The sequence below is a fragment of the Puntigrus tetrazona genome, chromosome 23 (genome assembly GCF_018831695.1).
Source record: "Puntigrus tetrazona isolate hp1 chromosome 23, ASM1883169v1, whole genome shotgun sequence".
NCBI classification, from domain to species: Eukaryota; Metazoa; Chordata; class Actinopteri; order Cypriniformes; family Cyprinidae; genus Puntigrus; species Puntigrus tetrazona.
This window is the reverse complement of record NC_056721.1, coordinates 15,111,347-15,133,138: the sequence shown is the minus strand read 5'-3', so window position 1 is coordinate 15,133,138 and position 21,792 is coordinate 15,111,347. Positions and strand designations below refer to the sequence as shown.

Below are 21,792 nucleotides of genomic sequence, written 5' to 3'. Positions count from 1 at the left end.
AGTACCATCATTGGCTGCGATTAGAGTCCTGGTGCCGTCCGTCTGTCTGTCTTCCTGGTCTGAGTAAGACTGTATTTCCAGCTCTGGCGGCTTGTCAGAGGCTCTTCACTGACTCATGAGTGAGGCCTCCAGGGAAGGGGGAGACAGGAACTCTGTATCCTGCTTGTTGTACGCTTGCTGATGTGCATTTTCCAGCCCCTACCTGAACACATGCGCACACACAGGCAAACGCACACGCGGCGCAGTCCTTTAGCGGTCCGAAGCCCGCAGATAAATTGGCCATCAAAGTGCAGGATGATGCAGACATTTTGTGTGATGTTTTTTCGGAGCGTCTGTTTACACTAAGTGAAAATAGCCCACCTTGCTGGCAGAGGCTATTTACACTAACATTGCCCACCAATGTGTGGTTGGGCTGGACGATATTCCATTGGCGTAAGTGAAAAAACATTTAGACTTTTTAATGCAAATGTCATTCTTGTCCCTTGGCACATCTAATATCGAATCAAAAGGTATTTGTTTTCAATAAAAATGAAAGAAAATAATCGAAAAGTTGAAAATGAAGTATGGGGTAGGGTTGGGTGTAAGTGTAGGTAATGCTTGATTCTCACAACTAGTCAGCATCCATTTAATTATTTTAATAAAAGGTACAATTTACACTCAATACATTATTATTGCATACTCCTTTATAATGTACTATAATGCTGAAGTGCAGGCATTTGCCACTATTTGCTGCAAGTAGTATAAATAGCTAAAAATACTGCTATTTTTCGCGTGGAGTAAATATAAGCTATGGCTATTTGCACTTAGTGTAAATAGTATATCGCTAAGAAAATATTCTATTTATAAGTAAAGGTAAATAACATCTAATTGCTATTTACACTTATTGTAAATAGTATCTATCGCTATTTAAACTTAGTGCAAATACCCTCTGACTATATTTTTACTAAAAAGAATGCAATAATAAATAATAAAATATATAGACTCACTTTATTACCTCTACTTTATATTACATGCAAAAGTTGTGCATTAGTTTAAATGTTAATGTTAAGTTAATATTAAGTTAAATGTAGGTATATGCAAGTATATTTGCCATTGGTAAAACTCAAATGCATATATATTCTCTGCAAAATGGTACATTTTAAGTGTTTTTTTAGGTTTAGATGTTTTATCATGCTCTCCTCAAACAAAAAAATATTTATATGTTATAATTTATATAACTGTATATGTTTTAATTTATATATAACAAAAGAAATTTAATATATAATATAAGGAAATGTAAGCTAAAATGTGCCAGCAGTTTGTGCCAATATTTGCAAAAATCCAGTTGAATAAAGTTGAACACTGGTTGTTGATGTGTTGCTGGTCCAGGCTTTTCTGTCAGCTTTCACCAACTAGAAAGCATCTACCATGTTCCAATCTTAGACTGTATTTTTCAGCAGGGAGTGTAAAGGAAGAGTAAATCTGCAAAACAAAGAGATGGCACTGGCTGGATTTGAGTTCTAAGATTCTAATGAGTTTGCCCGATTAGTTCTCTTCCTTCCCCGTCTCCTTTCCCACTGACACACACTCACACGGCACCGCTCAGGCGAGAACAGCCAAAACACACACTCCTCTCTCAAACACAAACATTGGCTGATATTCTTTTAGCTCTAATATACTTAAAACACATGAACACACATGCACAAACACCCTCAGAAAAGGGCCGGTCTCTGGGCTGAGCATTGTTCGCTCCTAAGCTAAACATTAAATAGATTATTAACCTTTAATCTTTGCACCTCTGTTTAAACCCACAGAACAGGCAGCGCAGACTCAACCAACCCCCTTTCTGTGTCTCTCTCCCTCTGGCTCACATTAAAACGGGGGGCATTAATCATATCACAGCAATTCTATGTTAGACGCCATGTGAAACTTCCTGCTGCATTGTTTCATTTTTTGCATCTCATTGATTTAGGTATAAGTTCAAATTCAGCCCTCATTAGGCGGCATAGCTGGAAGCATGCCTTCCTGTATTCTTTTCCATTGACCTAACGTAGACAACACAATGTAGAGAAAAATCTGCAAGACAAGATCTGCACGGTTATTATGATTTATTTACATCATTCTCCATGAAGTGTTTTGGATGAAAACAGCCAGCTCAATGGTTTTATTAGTCCGTTCGGGCAGAAAAACCACCTTGCAAGAGGATGCAAGGAATTCTGTAATGCTAACATGCAGGGGCCCTGTGCAAGGGCCATTTCAGTAAAGAGAAGTGTTTAAAATTAGTCCTGATTCCACATATCCAACCAGTTGAGCTTGAATGGGCAGAATTAAATTTCTTCTCAGGTGTTTATTTTCAGTGTATCTTGTATTCATGAGTTTGTGTTTATTTTGATTGTCTATCTTGGCACTGGTTAAAGGGTAGCTCATCCAGCAATGCAAATTCAATCAATATTTATTTACCTTCAACGTGATAAACAAAAATATAGAATTAGAATCTTTTTGTGCCTGTATTCTATACAACAAAATAAGTTAACATCGACCCTACAGGACTTTTAAAATATTTTCCAAGTTTTTAAAAGCTTTTGTCATTTTTTACTTATTTAGACTGCTGAACGCAATATATAATATAGAATTTTACTGCTCTAGAGTTTACCCATTGTAGCTTATCTAAATTGTCTGCATAAAGTAAAATCTGAAAATCAAAAAAATGATTATTATGTAGCAGTTACTAATGATTAATAATTACGGCCCTTAAGAACTATTTCAGCCGAGACCAAAAATCTTAAGACTTATTGTGCACAAAAAAAAAATTTGCCAGTACTTGTGTATTTGTTTGACTCTGAATGAACAGGGACTATAGACCTGGCCCTTAAATCCTCCCTGCCAATAGCCACTCAGGAGCGAAAATGGCATCACTCAATGTGCAAGTTAATCTGAGCTGATAGCGTGAAGCCTGAGGGGTCAGGGGTCACAAGCTTGTGCTAAGTTGTCAGGAGCTGAAAGCTGTCCCCAGGCCCACAGCGGGAGCTGGCAGGGAGGGGACTCTCCTCTCCACCCAAGCCATCACCACCATCACCCACCCACAGGAATGTGGAGGAGAATAGAGACGGGGAGGAGCTGTCGCCGGATATGAGCTCATAGCTTTTCCATATCCCCCCTTCCACAAATACTTTCTCCCCGGATCAAGAAAGAACGGGCAGAAATGCACACAATGCGTGGCGCATTGTGCTTGGAAACATTTAAGAGTGCGTGTGGCTGAGATAGACACGTATTGAGGGAGCTGTAACTCACTCAGGGTTTGGCACCAGATGGAAGTCTGCAGACAGACTCCCCAAGCCATGAAAGTGAATTAAATGAGCTGATTTAAAGGCTGTTTGGTTGCTCTGTATAATGTGTGCTTTGCAAGTATGCATGGTTTTGGAGCATATAAGCTCCAACTGAAGTATTTTGTTGTCATATCATATATGTCATATAATATTTTTTTGTTTTATTTTGGGAAAATTTTGAACGGTTTCCCACCTTCAGCTGTGCTTTTGCATTCAGTATACAAGTAAATAACTAAGGAATTAAGTTTTGAAGTAGCGCCCTCTTGAGGCAGCACATGACAGTGCAGCATTCAACTCCACAGCAAATGTTGATAAAATTACTCACTGACAGGCTGTTCTCTTTTTTCGTTTCAGATGCCAGTCTGTCACCTGATGCCCCCAAGCAGAGTCATTGGTGTAACGTGGGCGTACTGGGAGCATCGGACACGGGTGGGCCGCCTCTACACGGTGTACCAGCCCGCCGTCAGCATTTTCTATGACCTACCTCAAGGCACGGGCTTCTGTCTCGCCAGCTGAGCCTGGACCAGCGCAGCAGCACCGTGCAGCGGACGCGCGGCAAGATCGGCTACGGCTTGCTCCTCAGCAAAGAGCCAGATGGAGTCTGGGCCTACAACCGCAGCCAGCACCCAATCTTCGTCAACTCACCTACCCTGGACGTACCGGGGAGCCGTAGTTTGCGGTGCGCAAGGTGATGCCCGGCTACTCCATCAAAGTGTTCGACTACGAACGCTCGTCCATGCTCAGGCAGGGGCCGAGTCCGAGCTGCTAGACGGACCGTATGACCCGAACAGTGTGCGCATTAGCTTCGCTAAAGGCTGGGGCCCTTGCTACTCCCGCCAGTTCATCACTTCCTGCCCATGCTGGCTCGAGATCCTCCTCAACAACCACAGATAACACATACACACATGGACTCAATTGTGTCGAGAGACTTTGGACTCCACAGACTATCCCAAATATCATCTACTTAGATTTAATATAAAGTTTTATATATTATAAGAAATATATATTATACTTGTAAATACTGGAGTCATTTTTACGATGTAATTATTTATGTATGGTGCAATGTGTACATGGACAAGAGGAAAAACGGGAAATGCACTTTGGCTTATATATTATATATATAAATATCTATAAAGATAAAGAATCTTTCAATACCAATTTGAAAAATTATACAGCAAAAATAGGAAGAGCCTGGTTTTGGTGTATAGTTTTTCATATACTATTAATATCCAGATGAAAAGCTAACACCATTCACACATTGATAATAAAGTATTCGCATAATATTGTTGTGCTTTTGTCTTTGACTTACCCTTTTTTCGCCCATAAAAACATTTGATTCTAAATGTTTATTTTTACATAAAGTGGAATAAAAGTTTTCTGGTTTGGTCGGTTTCTTCAAAGAAACTTTAACCTTTTTACTTGGTGTGAGAACATCTAAAGAACCATTTTCTACTATAAAGAACCTTTTGTGCAATTAAAAAGGTTCAGTGGATATTAAAGGTTCTTCAGAAACCATAGATGGCAATAAATAACCTTTATTTTTAAGTGTAAATTATCGGCTTCATCTGATATTAGGCTTTGTGTTTTATCATTGCATCCTCTATTGTCCTAACCGGACGCAGCTTTTTTCAGCATCATTCTGCGAAGCCCTGTAATCCATGAAATCCGATTGGTCAAAATTCCTGCTCTCCACCACAGTACAATAAACACTCAAAATCTCTCAGATAGGCTGTCTAATGCAATGCTGTAATATTGCTTCTCACTGGAAACATTGTGCCTGGTTAGGACATGGTGTTTCGCACAACCTGCTGTTGAAACAAACCGTCGCTATGAAGGGAAAAGAAATCCATGCTATTGAGTTTTCAAACCGGGGGTTTGGGCATTGGCTGTCATTCTAAAAATTGTTCGAACCTCTGGAATTAACATTTTGAAACCGAGGGAGGTCCTTTCGTTGGCGCAAAGTTATTTGAGGCATCAATCTCCCATTTCGCTCTGGAGCCAAGCTCACATCTACACGTTGGTTGAAAGGAGGTTACAGCCAGAGTTCCTTGAGGTCCTTGAGAGCCTTGCTGGCCGGTGTTGAAGAGAGAGGAGGTTTCTCTGAAGAGAAGATGATGTATCCTCAAGCATGGCTTCCTCTCTGCTCCGTCCCTACAGCTCCTCACCGACTAGCCTCCACAGCGGCCGTGGTCAGTGGTTTATGGGACCAGCTGCGCTTCTTTCTTCTGCGAGGAGAGGAGGTGGTGGCTCCCGTCCCAGTGCATTGATATATCTCCATGAATGCACATGGCAAAACCAAGACCTTTAAAAGAAACTATGCTCAGGCCAGTAAACTACTTCCAAGGTGGATGTGGTAGGGCTGGCTTCCTTTCTAATTGTGGGTGTTGGTTGTCAGAGTCGCTGGGGGAGAGGAGGAGGGGGCTGTGGTCTAACCTGCCAAAATCCAGTTTGAAAAAAAGAAACAACAATCTGGTCAATGCAAGTGAACAATGCAACGAGATTGTGGACTGTAAATTTTGCAGTGCAGTAAACGAAGAGATGTGCAACACTGGAGGTATTGCAGAAACGACTTTGCCATCTCACATAGAGAGCAAAGCTCTTTCTCCCTACACGGCGTCTGCCGCCAGCCCGTGCAGTTCAAACGGCCCAGAGGAGTGGCTCCTCTAACTGCAACTGGGGGCCATTATCCTGCTCCTTTGTGTCTGCTTTATGGGAAGAGGGCCCGGATCACCACTCGGGGAGGAACTGGCAGACTGTTATGCTGGGCAGGGCTAGAGCTTGAGACACATAGTACACAGATTACACAAGGCACCTCAGCGGGTACAAAAGGGGGCCTAATTAGACCAAGCCTGGGTGAGGTCCAGAGATATAGCGAAGGAGAGCTATCAGGCCTGGGAATGAGCCCTGCTCCTCAGCAGCAGCTCCAGCGTTGAGTGAGTATAAGAGAGGGACGAATAGGGGGGAGAAAGAAAAAGGAGGAGGAGAAACGGAAAAGCCATGTAAGCAGCTTTGAGAGTGTGCCGCTACCTCAGGGATGGTATTGATTAACAGGGTTTCAGAGCATTCTCACTGCCAAAGATGTCTTAAGCTGCTATGAGTTGGTGAGGGCCAAGCATGCCGTTTTGTTTGGCCCGTTAATGTACAGTTCAGTGGTCTTTGCTCCTTATGAAAGTTCTTTAGATTTTCCTTTATCCCTTTTCGTTAATTAAAACTTCTCAGATCTTTCACTGACACAAAGACCCTGGTAATTTCACACATATTCTCTAGCATTTGAGAAAAGATGTTAACGATGTATTGGTGATAAACTGACTGAATATTCCAATGAAGCAAAACACACCCAATCTTTGAATGAGCAACATCTTAGCAATACCTCTGAAAGCAGATTTTGTCAGCACTAAAAGCCACAAGAGCTCTGATGTTGATGCCATTGGATCTTAAACAAAATCATTCTCAAAAAATGTGTCTTTGAGTGTTTATACTTGCTCGAGTGTCCCGAGTTTGCATCTGACTACTTTTTTAAGCATAGTTAGGAGGCTTTGTGATTATGACATGCTTCTTGCCAAACCCTCAATGAATTCCATAGGCCACAGAGTTCAAGATGCTCTTCCTCTTTGAGTCTGCTGCTCCCCTGTTGCACACAGGGTAATTACTCTAAACACTAAAAAGGACTTGTTTTTGTCACAAATCATACAGAAAGTGAACTGAAACAATGACAAGAGCGATCTTGTGTGCTTGCTGCACAATGTCTGTTTTTGTTGAAACATATTCCAAAATCGCCCCCATGAAAAGCCCATCTGAACAAACCAGCCACAATTTGTTATGTTGTTATTATGTGTGCAATCTGGAATGCAATATTTCTGGAACCTTTTTATACATGTTTTTCTCCTGATCCTGAATTTTAGCATCTCTTTCCCAGATGCAGGCGGTTGCCTTTAATCTTACAGATACACGCATTAGTCAGTTGCTTATAATGCAACTTATAATTTTATGCTTCTGAAGTGATATTTAAAAGGTTCCCACAGTACCCACCCACGCTTGTCTTTCTATAAACTAAACAATGGCTTAGACTCACTTTATGACTCATTTTGTCCTATGCCATCTCTTACAGAAGCGCATTTTGCTTTACATCTACCTAAACCAGTAAAAACATTTATTATAAATTGCTTTTACATTTTTAAGTCTTAATTGAAATCATTAAGGTCTTTTAATTTTTTATGTTCAACTGCTCTCTTTTTAGATTAACTGACCTCAATTTAGACAAAAAAGGCAGATTTTTAAAATATACATTAAAAACACGTAATATAGATTAGCATTGCTTTGACAATTTAGTCTCATACATAACCAATTTTGATTGCAGATTCTTGCCAAACATGACCACATTGTGAGATGCTGATGAAATCTCTTCTACAACTCTAGAGAAGACAACATGTAAGATTTATGTTGCTAGGTTTCCAAGGAGAAAATCTGGCAGGTAAAGTACTAGTACACTCAAAAAAACCCACTCTAAATCCGTGTGACTTACTTTCAATCGGTCTTGATGACCAATGACTATTTTACGAAAGAATTAAAAAATATTTTATGTTCAGCGAAAGCAAAAAGTCATAGTTTTGGAACAACACTTGAGTGAATAAATGATGACAGAATGTCACTTTTCCCTTGATTTTTATTAGATCATAATACATGTGTTGAGAGAATTCCAGATGAGAAATGATATCAAGCCGTCAGGTTTATTCTTGTAAAAATCACCATTACACCACTCCCAGGTAATTCCCTAGGCTGTTATCAGAGTGTTTGATGATACAGCGCTGGAATGTGTTCAGATGCTGTTTTATTGCATGCTGTCACATCCTGTGAATCACTCGCTCTTTACACAGCCATGCTAAAACATAAGCTTAACAGAACAGCCTCATGTAGGCTATTTACTTCCACGGCAACCGTTCAACAGAATTGCGCTGCACAAACTAGCGACCAAATTGTTTTGCTGCTCAAACTCCATGTTTAGCTCTTGACGGACGGCGAGCCGATGAGCAGTTAGCAGCAGCTGCCTGATTACCGTATTGCACAGTAGCTGCTGCTGCGGTTGATGACCTGATCCAGCCCGGCACATCTGGCGCTGGCACAAACACACTGGAGTAATGGCACATTTGAAGGCGGGCGAGAGAGGAAGATTACATGGAGCGCCTCGAAGACTTCCTGCCCGCTCTCTCTCATGAGCGAGACCTGCGGAAGTCTTCTCACCTTGGCTCAGGGCGCTCTAATTACAGAACTTCACCTGACAGCAGTTAGACAGACATGCGCGCTGCGCTCGCGAGCTTGATGGTTCGGGGATGTACAGAGCAGCAGATGAGACCACACGAGGGGTATTAGAGAAGACAATGCGGAGAAGTTCCTCCTTTCTGAAACGTAAGATTGGATTAACATGCCTTGGTGTGGCTCAGGTGCATCATTCACACCCCAGATAATGGAGCATGATAAAAATGCCATCTTCCTGTCATGTTGTTCTCTCTGAGGCTGGCTTATCTATGTTCTCTGACTTTCCAGAAAAAAAGGTTGGGCAACAAGTGTTGTTTAGAAGTACATTGGGCAATATTATGACAATATCAGCTCGGGTGTAGATCAAACTGACCTTGCAGAGCTTCCTCGAAGAGGTGAAATGCGTGTGATGAAAGCGTGAGGTGCTTTTGAGAGCATTGCAGCAGCAATGTTCTTGTATTGCTCCCTCCCTTCACTCTATAATTGCAGGGTTAAGAGGGGCCTCACTGACGTACACACAGGATTTATTTTAGTGAGTTTCCACAGAGCTTAAAAGAATGCCATAGCACACCCTCCACACACACACACACACACACACACACACACACACACACACACAGTTTTGGGTCTAACATGCAATAAATACAAATGCACTATCATTCCCCTTCATGTAGCCTACTCACTCAAAAATACACACACACTCACACAGCCTTGGGCAAATTTTTGATAACATAAATCATCTGGTACATCTTCAGAGCCTTCACCTCACTCAGAGCTCTCTTTAGGCAAAAAACACACAATAGACCTTGTTTAGTTTTGCGGTTTCAGTTTGGCTGTTCACCAACATTAAAGACCTTTGATAATTTATAGTCACTGCACAATTTCATTGAGAATATTTCCTTTTAAAGGGCTTCCTTGTTAGCGCAAGCACTGATACAATGGGCCGGCTTTGTAAACTACTCGGGTTTGTTTTTGGGGTTTTTTTGCATTTTAAAGACTGATTCATTGTCTTCAGGTTCTGTTTGACAGTGGAGCACATTAGTATGTTTTCTCTCTCTCTTAACACAGAGACGTTGCGCCTGACTCCACTACAATCTTCCTTTTCAGCAGCGTGTAGCCATGACAGTGGGCCGTGTCCCTACTCCTGAAACCTGGCCAAGACCCCCCTTTTTCTGAAGAATGAGAAAGGCATTCCTTTTCAGTTAACCCCTACCAAGGCTCCATTAAAATGGAATCAGGCTTAAATTACTTTGTCAGTCGTTTTGTTTTAAAGAAAGGAAAGTTGGTTTTTCATATGGACCAGCATGGTTCACGTGTGTATGCAGATTTTGTGCATACAGTATTACTAAATATTAAGTTTTGATGAACACATACGTTTTTTTAAGTGTCCTTTGTTGCGTAAAATAAAAAAAATATGTGAGGTTTGGCTGTAAATGTTTTCTGTGCACATATTTTTAGAGTACATAAGTACAAAATAATTAGTGAATGAAGCCCACCCTGATAAAGAAACAAGCATATGCTGCTTATGGTAGGTTTTGAAGCTGGGATGCTGGTTTGAGCTTGTTTATCCTGGTCTATTGCTGGTTTATGGTGGTCCAATTTCTTTGTTTTACCAGCTTAAACCAGCATCCCAGCTTTAAAACATACCTAACCAGAATATGCTAGTTTTTTCAGTGTTTTGTTAGTTTTCTTGGCAATATTTCTTTCTATATAACATCACCATATTTAGTTGTGCTATTAAATAAAAGCTGTTATAAGGCTGGTATATACCTCTAAACCTGAAAATAATCCCAGAATCCACTGCAATGGTTTTAAAAATGAAGGAGGCGTGCTGAATTAGCAACTAGAAGCATACAATTTCACCCCAAATTTGTGTGTACTTATAAAGACTATTGCCATCATCTAATGCCTTGTATTAAAATCATTTGTGAGTTGAGTCTCCTGCTGTGCAATTCATATGACTCACTTCCAATTGTAGAGTGTTTCAGATAAGTACGCCTACACGCAAACTGACCACAGATTTCTGCACCTATCATTCATAACATTAAATTTAGACAGCAGGAAAATCATTTTAAGGATAGTTCACCCAAAATCGAATGTTGTCATCGTTTACTCACTTTGTAGTTGTTCCAAAACTGTATGAAGTCAATGAGTAATCATAAGGGAGAGTAAATCATGACAAAATGTTAATTTTTGAATGAATTATCCTTTTAATTCAATATATTCTGCCACATTTTAAGGTCTGTTTGGCACAGATTTTCCTTCCAAATAAGTGCAGATTAACAAAAATGACTGCAGCTTTTGAATAGCCCTGCATCTGAATATGTCTACATCCAGAGTGAGAGAACAGTATGTGGGCTGAGCAATGTGTTCGAATTCATAGTGTTAATAAGACAGTAGGCAAAAAGTACCAAGAAAACGTACTGCTTTCAGTATGACACTTAAGGGCTTTGCTATCCCATGTAGTCGAGGAGAAGATTTGTGGATGCCAGTTAAGTGAAGCATTTCTAAAACAAGATGTTGGACACCAAAGTTGTAATCTTTCAGAAAACAGGCTAAACAGAGAGTAAAATTGTTGAGAAAAATTAGACAAAAAACAAAATCATCTTCTGGTTCTTATCAGAGAAGGATTTGGTGCCATTGTACACTATCCCTATCAAATAAACTACAAATAATATGCATATATATGATCAATTAAACCAGTTGTGTGATATCATATTAAAATTCCATTTTATATATTAACTTGTATTCAGTATTTTATGATGGGTTAAGGTAAAATGCTGACTGAATTTACCAATTTACAGCATTTGGCCATCTTCACACCGTAGCTGCCATTTTGGGAAAAAAAATCTGTCTAATCTGGTAAGTCAGGCTAATATTTAACTAAATGATTTGTATGGTTTTCTATGCTGCCAGTGAGCTTGACAACTCTAGGTTTTGGAGTTTATGACTGGTTCTAAATTTGTCAGTGTGGATTGTGGGTACAGACAATGAAACAAAAATGAATGTAAATCACTCGCAACTACAAATTTGTAAAAAAGCTGGTGAAGTCATTCTTTGATGCCCTTTTCTGCTGTGTATATTTGCCACAACATTCCCTCATGTCCCATTTGTTTTTACAAGGCATAGCTTTCCGTGATTTTAAGCAATGTAATGCTACTTTAATTTGGGGTGAAGAAGCGGCTTTACTTTTATGCTGCTCTACCAGCCTGTCCCATCAGCAGTAAGAGAGACAGATTTTTTTTTTCCAAGGGGGCCTATTAAACAGAAAATGTACAATGCTAACCACCTCTCTCTTTCATTCTCTCCCTCTCTTCTCCCTCCTAATATGTTCCATATTGTGAGTTTAAATAGGGTGGACTCAGGAAATGCAGTCACACTGGCTTGCCTTTCCAAGATTCCAGGCTGAGGTTTGGCCCAGTGTGGTGGTGGTTCTGCGGGCCCGGGCTCCTGGGCAAGCCTGTGTCGGGTTTCCTCCTCTTGGGAGAATAGGTGTCCACGTCGCCTGTTTTTGCTGGTTATATGCAGAATAGTTTATTCGCTGCTGCTGCTTTGCAATGCAATCCCTCTGCAAATTAGGTGCAGTTGTTCGACATTTCACAGGGTAATTGAAACAGTTATGGTAGCTTAGTGATCTTGTGTTATACTCATAAAAGTCTGCAAATAACTTTTGTTGCATGAGGTGCGAGAACTCTGCAGTAGTGTGTTTGTGCATGCGCGAGATGCATATCCATCTCATGCACATCCTAAAGATTCCTATCTTTGTTCTCTGAGAATCTGGAGAACTTCAAGAACACTTCAGCGGAGCAGAGGAGATCAGAGATGTTCTGTGAATACCTCCCTCTTTCTCTACTCCAGCTAATCAATCACAGAGCTCGGTTTGCTGCTGCCAAACATCTGAAGTGCTTCTTGCAGGGGAATTAGACAGAGCAGCGTTGTAGTTCTCATTCATGTCTTTATCTCAGGCTGTATCTCATGCAGAATTGCCCTTGAGGAAAATGCCTCCCGACTCTAAATAATATTCTTATTGTGGTTTTCAGCTCGGCTATTTGCAGCTTCACTCCAGAAAGAGCGTGCGTATGTGTGTGCGTAGAAGGGAAAAGGGGGTTTCGAGTCCTTCTCTGAAGAAAAAAGATGAGTGAATAGATTCAGCTTCAGCTTAGAGGTCAGGTTACACATTCCAGGGGCACACACTACTGCCTTCCTCCACACTAGAATACCTGTGTGCATTTGCGACTTTGTGTGTGTGTGTTCGTTTGCACACATATTTTTCATAAACAAATGCATTTCAGTACTCTGACGCACACACAGTATTCCTTTTCATAAATCCACAGACGCACACTCATTCCAGATATGATATCCAGCATATAATTACAGTATTGTAAGAGGCGAATTACCCGGCATTAGTCTGTGAAGGGCTTTTTTTTGTGCAGAAGACTTTGACATTTCTGTGGGAGAGAATGAAGCTGGTATGAGGGCCAGGCTCCAGAGCAGTGCTGTGGAGAGGGGTAATGAGAGAGAGGAGCCCAGAGGCAGCCACTGTAATTGGGCTGTAAATGTCCAGAGAGCCCCAGGGACCAACCCCCACACATGGACTTTCCAGATGTTGGACGCCCTCTTCAATCATTCTGATATCTGAGTCACGGTGGCCACACCCATCTGTTGCATTCTTACAAAAAAAAATCTTCAATTACTTTTTTGGTTTGATAAACGATCGATCTAAAGACACTTCAGTGCAGGAAACTCAAAGTTTGGTTTTCAATTTCATGGGGAAGCGTTTATAGATAATAATGCAATTGTGTTCCCAGATTCTGCGGTAAACATCTGAAGACGTGTACAGTCTCAAACTGATTTCATTACTGTAAGTAACAGGCTCACTACCACATGTATCTGGTAGAATCAAAGTCATAAACAGTTGCATTCGAGGGACTAAATGAAGGAAGAAAACGGAAAGGAGAACAGAAAAGAAGAGAAAGAAAGAGCGCTGCTCTTTTAGTCTAATTTGTGGAAAAGCTTGTGCCCTTAAAACTCTGAGGAATCCAGTAAGAGAAACCACACGGAGTGGCTTTAAGTGCTGCTGGTGCCTACTGGACTGCTGTGTGTATGTGTGTAATTGAAAGAGAGAGAAAGAGAGAGAGAGAGAGAGAGAGAGGAGAGCAGGACAGGCCCTTCACGCTGTGGCTTTGATTAAGGCAACAATGCTGTTTATTTTACTATTTTCTGACTTCTACACACAGAGGAACAAGGAAAAGGGAACTAGATGTACAGCAAATGACGTTTTTGTTTATTAAACATCCAAACCAGCTGATTCGCTGAGGCTTTTATATATTTACTCATCTTTTTTGTTCTTTACATGAAGCAAACCGGCTTGCTGTACTTGACATGTTACATTCTTACAAAACTAAAGAATACAACAGCAAATCCAAAGAGGAAATGACTTACTTATTTTTGAGCCTAAGTTATATAATCATTAGCTTATTATTTAAGACTCATATTTTGTTAGTCAGTAATTAGTACAACATCACTGGCACTTTTCATTGTTTATATCGCTGTGCTTATGTTTGTTTGCGTGTTCCAGACGTACTGTCTGTTTGTGAATTAGCGGTGGGGATTTTTCCGTGGTTTTTCTTCCAGTTTTTGCAGGTTCCATTGAGACATCGTCAGTGAATCATTCGGTGAACGAATTCTTTTGAAACCCCAAATTCATTCAGGAACTAAAAAGGTGTGTCCCAATTTAATTACATATGTGCTATTCTATGCTGTTTTTAGTGTGAATAACGTGATTACACTGAAGTTTACAAAAGACAAAGTTGACAAATGAGAGTTTAGTTCACATCAGCCTAGAAAATCGCAAATTTTCTTTTTTTCAGTCTTAGTTCACAATGTAACAATATAAGAGTCAAGTTTTAAATAGGAAAATTATCAAAACTCTTTGGCCAGTTTCTGAGTGTGATGCTAACAGTCTAATCAGATTCAATGATGCTAAGCTAAGCTAAAAGTGCTCCCTTAGACCCGGAGATCGGCTGAATGGATTCAAAAACAGTAAAACTGATGTCTGTTTAACTGACTGTTTAATTCATAATTTAGAGAAAGCGTTGCCTGAGAAAGTGACTGAGAGCATCAGGAAGTTAAAAACATCTCAACTTTATCAGGCCAAATATGTTGGGGGTAAGCCAATCACTGTGAGACGCATACTGATTTTTTGAGAAACCGAACAGAGGCGGTAACAACAAGTTATATATGTTGTCTAATAATTTGCAGCGATAGGTTTTTTGCTGTTGTTGTTGTTTCATTTTTTTTGCCTTAATTATAATCAACATATATAAAATTCAGCATTGCAGTATATTGCAAAGGACCAGATTTCTGTACTTTTTAACCTTCTCACCTTTTAAAAATTCTCTCTGACATGATTATTGTCCGTTCAGGTAACTTACCACAAAGTGAAAATATGTGCTTATCCTTCTTTTTGTGTTCGTTTACCTATCCGTGTCTTCAACGGAGGAACCCAGGGCCCCCAAACCTGAAGCAAAAATTCTGCTAAAGGCTTTAAAAGGCCCTGGCAGCACCCTGTGTTAATAACCTGTCTTATTCCTGAGCCGCTGTGTAACCCAAGCCCTCGCTTGCATTCCTCTCTTTTTTTTTGACTTAGTTTTGAGCTTTTGAGACTGCCGGAGCTCCTGACTGCTTCGCTTGTCTTGTGCCATCCTACTGGAGGCTGTTTAAGGCCTTAATCTGGACCTGTCTGTCAGCTCTGCCCTGTTAAGGCCCGAACTGATTGACTATGAATGCTAACTTCTGTCAGCGCCTGGGAGTAAAGACCTGAGGTTTGGGGGGCGGAAAGGGGGACAAGTGAATGAGATAGAAAAAGAGGGAAAGGTGAGGGGGGAGGGAGGAAGACAGAAATGCACAGTTGACAAGTGAAGGTTTTCATGTGTGCTTCATTTACTCACAGAGGCTTTTCTGTTAGCTTCATTTTGAAAATCGGCCATATGATAATTGCATTACACGAATTTCAAATGTCTGGAGTTTGTAATCAGGTCTTGGCCTGATGGAGACCTTGAGGTTGTTAAGGCAAGTTATTGGAGGAATATATTACATGTCATTGGTGAGCTTTGCAGGCCTGCTTAAAGTGAGAGGGAGCAGCGAAGTGTTTCCATCTGGCCCTTTCCATGGCGGTTTAGTTTCCAAACCTAACATACGCTCTCACAGACAGACTGATGTCTGTAGAATGTATACCATTAAACCCACAGGTACACCAGACAGCCACACCAAATCATGCAACCTTCTCACAAATGGCAAAAAAAGAGCCGTGTCACAGGAACGAGAGATGATCCTGGCCTGGTTCTCACGGATTCCTGCAGGGAGATTTATGCAAGAGCCCTTCCCCTCGCCTGCGGCGGTAGTGCAGTGGCGGCAGTCTGTCAGGGATGACGACGCTGACAATGTTCAAACAGTCATTAACAAGGCCAAGAATCCCTATTAGGAATGACCCTGCAGGTACGAGAGAGCAGGTTTAACCTCAGGCTCAATATGCGGCGTGTACAGACGCATTGCTCTGAAACCCACACAACATTTTGCTTGCCAGTGCGGTATGACGGTAAAAATAACATTGTAATCAGGAGTTATGTGATAACGTTATAGTAAAACTGTAATTGTATTAATGTGGAATATTATTACAACGTAAAATAACCTTTGTATTTTAACTGTCCTTGAATGTAAAATCTGAATTTTCAGCAGCTATTCAACGTCACATGACTTTGGAGAATTCATTCTAATATACTGATTTGGTGATTAACCATTTCTGAGTATTATTAATGATGTTTGAAAGAGTTGTGCTGCTTCTTATTTTTGGAAACCGTGATACTTTTTTTCTGATTCAGATGAATTCAGTAACATTACAAATGCCTTTACTGTCATTTTGATTGATTTGCGTCCTTGCTGAATGAAACGATTCATTTCTTAAAAACAAATACATAATCATACTATCCCAAACTTTCATATGATTTAACATAGTAGCTATGTGCTGGTTAACTTGGCATTAGCAAAAGAAAAAAAAAAATAAAATAAAATAAAAAATCTTTACATTAAAATTGCTGGCCTTAAAGCTTATGCTGTTTTCTATGAATTTCTTTTTTACCTTATTATTTGAATACATTTCATGCCTGTCAGCATTTCCCTTATGTCTGTGTTTTCTTCTGCTTGTATGAACAAAATGAAGCAAGATTATTAATATAAATGCAGTAATAACTGCCCAGAGGCTTCTCCAGATTCAGTATAATAGCAGGCGCCTGAGAAGAGAGAGCGGGCCTCTGCATTTTTCCTGAGAGACCTGCATGCTGAGGCTTGCTGCTGATGTTTGAAAAGTGTGCAGCCTGTCTTGCTAACACACTTCTCTGTTGTTCACACAGTCAGCCAACCGTGCAACAGGTAGTTTAGTCCGGCATCTATATCGTGACTGTCCTGATGTGAAGCCGTGTTATGTCAAACCAATTGTTAGTTCGGAGAGGCAAATTTATATATGTTACATTAACGATTTCTAAAAAAAATTATCCTTTTGAAGTGATCTACACATTTAACTTAAAAGAAGAATGGTTGTTTTTTTTTTGCTAGAGTGGCAAAACTGACCAATGTTTTACCAATGCATTTACTAACTAGTGTTTCTACACCTGAAACATTTCAGTTATGTTGCTGTGGAGGATCAGACAGCCCCATGATTTTATATCCTAATTTTTGTTGAAGGTGAACGAAGACCTTAGTGGTTTGGAATGACATGAGGGTGAGTAATTAATGACTTTTTGGGGGTGAACTAACCCTTTAAAGTGAGTTTTAAGACACCTGTCTTTCGTTCCATTCCTCTATACTGTACTACTAGCTGTTTTTGAACATGAGAACATGTCCTGTGTGAACGGTCCATTAAACATTCCATGGCCATAAAGAGAGAGTTTGACCCCCAATGGACCCCATTTATATCATTTACATATTTACAAAATATCATCCTTTGTGTTTTGGAGAATAAAGACAGTTTTGCAGTGACATGAGGGTGAGTCAACAGAATTTTATTTTAGAGTCATAGGTTGAGTTACATCCCCGAATGACACACTGGATTGTTTTATGTTCGTCCTTAGCATCTTTGCATTCCAAAGAATTTTCTGCCACCTCATTTAAACAGCAACGCTATTGGAAGAAATTTGGTGCCGAACGTTTCCGATGTCACGGAGCGATACCCGATGAAATTCCCGGCGTGTACTGTAAGTGTCAATGGCATCAGTGTTGCAGGTTTCAGAAGGTGTTCGCAGTGAGGAGACGGAGCAGGGGGACACGCAGGTCACAACTGACTAAGTCTACTTTATAAAATGTCAAAGAGCCATTTTTATTTTGTTTTGACTGGACAAATATTTGTGAGTCCATTATGGGGTTACACCTACAGACACCAGCATAGGAGACAGTAGGAGTTTGTTTTCATCCTTTTCATCTTCTCACTCCCTCCGTCACTCCCCACTCTCTCTCCCTCACTCCAGAGTTTTTAATATCAAAGTGCACCGTCTGACAGGAGTAAGTCAGGAACAAGGGGGCTTTTGTTGGATCTTTCTAGAACCAGCCAGGGACGACAAGAGCTTGTCAACCCTTGTTCGGCGTGAAAGGGAGATGCGAGAAAAAAAAAGAGACCAGGATGGAGAGAGGTTTGTCTGTCGAGCACAAAAGAGATTTTTCTCTCTGTCTGGTTCAGGCACAGGTTTGAAACTGAATAACTTAATTTCACTTTGTCGTGGCAGACAAGAGACGGGTAACAAAGGTCTCCTTTTTCTTAAATCACCCCAGCACTTTGTTATTTACAAGATCATGACTTCTAACAGCATGAAAATAGCCCTACTTTCCCAAAGGCGTTTGGATGAAGAGAGAGGGTTTTCACAGCAGTTAAGCTGTGCCCTGGTCTATTAGAGATGAAAAGCATACTTCAGTTCGACTGATTAAATGAGACCTGTGTAGTTAAAAAACGAAAAGGCTGTTCAACTGCCAGGCGTTGCCTGAGGATGTGGTTTGTATTGTTATGTACATTGCACAACCGCTAAACAAAACTCTGTGTATGACATGGGAAGTTTTTGTGTACTACAGACACAAAAGGGAGTGAAAGCAACGTCCTCACTTCTTCAAAGATCCTCGGGGTGTGCAGCATCTGTGTGGTGAGGAACTGAATAAAGGTTTACCTTCCTCCTAAAAACATGTTCGAGTAGCTGCCTCCATTGTATTATTTATTGTCTGTAATTAAAATGTACCATCTCATGTCACGTCAGCTGTATTTCACTATGGTTCCAAGAAAAAGAGCAAAAGCTGCGTTTGACTTTTGGTCTCTGAAGTCAAATTTCCATTCAAAGTTCAATTCAAACCCCTTTTTTTGTTTCGTTGTTAAAGCTTCCTTTCCCAGCACTTTAATTTCCACCTTTCAAAAGTTTCACATTATAGTATGCAATTGTTACATAGCCCAGACTGCGCTTTAAAATGCCATAAAATAATAGGGAACATTTTGTGTGCATCCAAATATGGCTTTGTCAGATATAAACAAACAATGGCACTATTTTTTTTACTTTTAAAAAAAGTATGAATATTGTTAGTTTGTTATTTTCAGCTTTAGCTGCCACTGCTTTTTTTGCTGCTTAAGGCATGATGGTTCATCATTAGTCATTCACTTTATAAAAGACAAGAAATGGCAGTTCAACATATTCCTACCACTAATGTTTATTAAGAGCCTAAAACCTGTTGAGCAACACACAAAGAAGATAGATTTCAACACTCCGAATGTAGCCTACGGAATATGGCTGATGTGTCGACAGATATCATCATAAACACCACAATAGCATAGAAAATGTATGCTAAATCCATCGCTCAAGGTGCTTCTCACTTTAAAAGTTGTAGATGAAATATTTTCATCAGCTCTGACAAAAACCATTGATGGAGGACAGTGATGATGTACGAGTACTTTGAAATCATGAACATCTAAAGTGCACAGGCTCAATTAAGCCATTCTGCCATTCCAAATGGCCAAATAGTGGGACCAATAAGGATATTACAAAAGATCATCTGAGTGGCCTTCAAACCATGTATGTGCAGCCTTTGAACTTTCACAACTCATTTTAAACTCGTAATGTGTTTTTTTACAGTGAAAATTCTTATTTGCGCATATATTCCAAAACGTAATTTTTATATTTTTATATTTGGGTTGTATATTCCAAGAATTTTTGAAGGACAGGATTTCCACCTACGAGGTGACTGACAGCTACACATTCACCTCAAAACATTAGATTCATCCGCGCCGAAACACAACCCGTGTGGAACTGCAATGCCAAGTTTTCAAACATAGATTGCAAGAAAGACTCAAACCTTACAGACTGAAGCATTAAAGCGATTTCCTATACATTTTTCTAAAAGTTTAAGAAAAAGACAAAATAATGTTTACTGATGTCATTCGCAATAAAACCGTAAATATGCATTTAGAAAGTAAACAGGCCCAATTTTGATTTCATGACTTAAAGTCTAAGTAGCATTATAGTTTCTATAGATAAAGCTGCACTATGAAGCAGCCCAAGTGTAAGTTCTGTTTGATTGAGTGCCGGTGTGTTTTTGGCCAGACAGAGCTTTAACCTCCCTTTGATATGGATAGTAGCCATCAGTCACTGAGCCTTGCGCTGACCTCTGGTGTGAGCTATAGATCCAAAGGCATTACAACTGACTGAGCATGAAGGGAAGCGGGCAAGAGTTTTAGGGGGCTGCTGGCCAGCTGATACCCCAGATGTGCGGCTCTGTTTGGGGCCATGTCTGGCAGTGGAATCATGTTCTTACAATAAGGGCTTACCCTGAACAGACCCTGCTGGTCTGCCGAGCACATGCCAGATTTCATTTGATATTCTCTCCTGATCTGGCTGGATACGAATATGGGAAAACTTTGAATAGACATGGAAAAACCCTCACCTTTAAAAGCTAAAATACTTAACAAGGGGCTCTTGTATCCCATACGTCTTCCTAAATTAACATCTACTGTTCATTTACTCGGCAGCATAACATTTCCGCGGCTCCGCACTTCTTTTTCCATACACAGCGCCTACAAAGATAGTAGAAATGCTAAACAAATAGACACAGAAATAAGCTGTGGTGCCTTGTTTATCATCCACATTTGGCTGAGTGCATGTTAGGTCACTTTGTCTCTTTTTCCCCTTGTACTTCCCACTTCCTTCTCATCTCTCTTTCCAACCTCTTTCCCTCAGGTCCTTGTATTGAAGGACACGATGTGTCTCTCTTCTCCACTTGGCTGAAGCGTTTTCCATGCGCTCAGAAAAGTGGCACTACTACATCTGTCCTTTCCCATAGAAAAACCTAGAGGTCTCTCATCTCTCCGTATGTTTACTTTCCTCTCATTAACACCGCTGCCCGGTATAGCAACCCTATACCAAACTCCAAAAAATGAGCGCGCTTACTATTTCTAGAAAATACCGCTGAAAAAAAAGGTATCTCCTCCCAAAGGTTATGTAATTACAAGTACAGAATCGGACATTTTTTCCATTTCAGTTGGAGTTTTTTTAACGCGCTCTTTCACTTTTTTGTTAATACTCTCATTCATGTAGGTCTGTTTAAGAAGGGTTTTTTTATGAGGCCCGAGGCTGGATGAAAGATGTGCTCTTTACTGTCCTGGAAGTGCCTCAGTTGCTGACAACTGCACACTGAGTAGCAAAAGTGAGTGTGGAGTGCTTCATGCTCTAACAGGGGCGTCTGGTCACGATTAAAGCTCATTGGTTTCTGTCAGAGTGTGGGGCTATTCGCCTGTCCTGTGATAGATGAATTAGCGTAACTGAATGAGGCCCTTGGAGAGAGCCCTCCAACTAAAGATGAGATTCACACTGACAATATAATGTAATGTTGGATCGAATTTACACTGTTGAAGTGTATAATTTCTGTGGCACTGCTGTCTTAAAGGGAAATTGCCAAAACTCTTGTCTTTCACTGATCAGATAAACAAACTCATGTCATTGGTTGAGCCGATGCTGCTTTGCTAGAATGGTTGGGGTGCTCTCTTCAACAAATTTGAAACCATTCGTTTGAACAGCTGCCTAAGCCTTACTCATGTAGGATTTCGTTTGAAACCACTTTTTATTCAGATACATTTTTTGTAAATTTCACAAACAGCTGCAAACAAATGGTAGATAACACAAACTGAATGAAACAGATTGCAGCTAATTGAATGAGG

General features: G+C 40.4%; 1 protein-coding gene and 1 pseudogene across 6 annotated transcripts in view; both read left to right on the top strand.

The window, feature by feature from the left end:
• The window catches only part of LOC122328902 (sushi, von Willebrand factor type A, EGF and pentraxin domain-containing protein 1-like), a 502,117-nt gene that overhangs the window by 54,769 nt on the left and 425,556 nt on the right, over positions 1-21,792 (top strand). The gene's annotated exons all lie outside the window — the stretch shown is intronic.
• Positions 3,449-4,386, top strand: LOC122328912 (annotated as a pseudogene).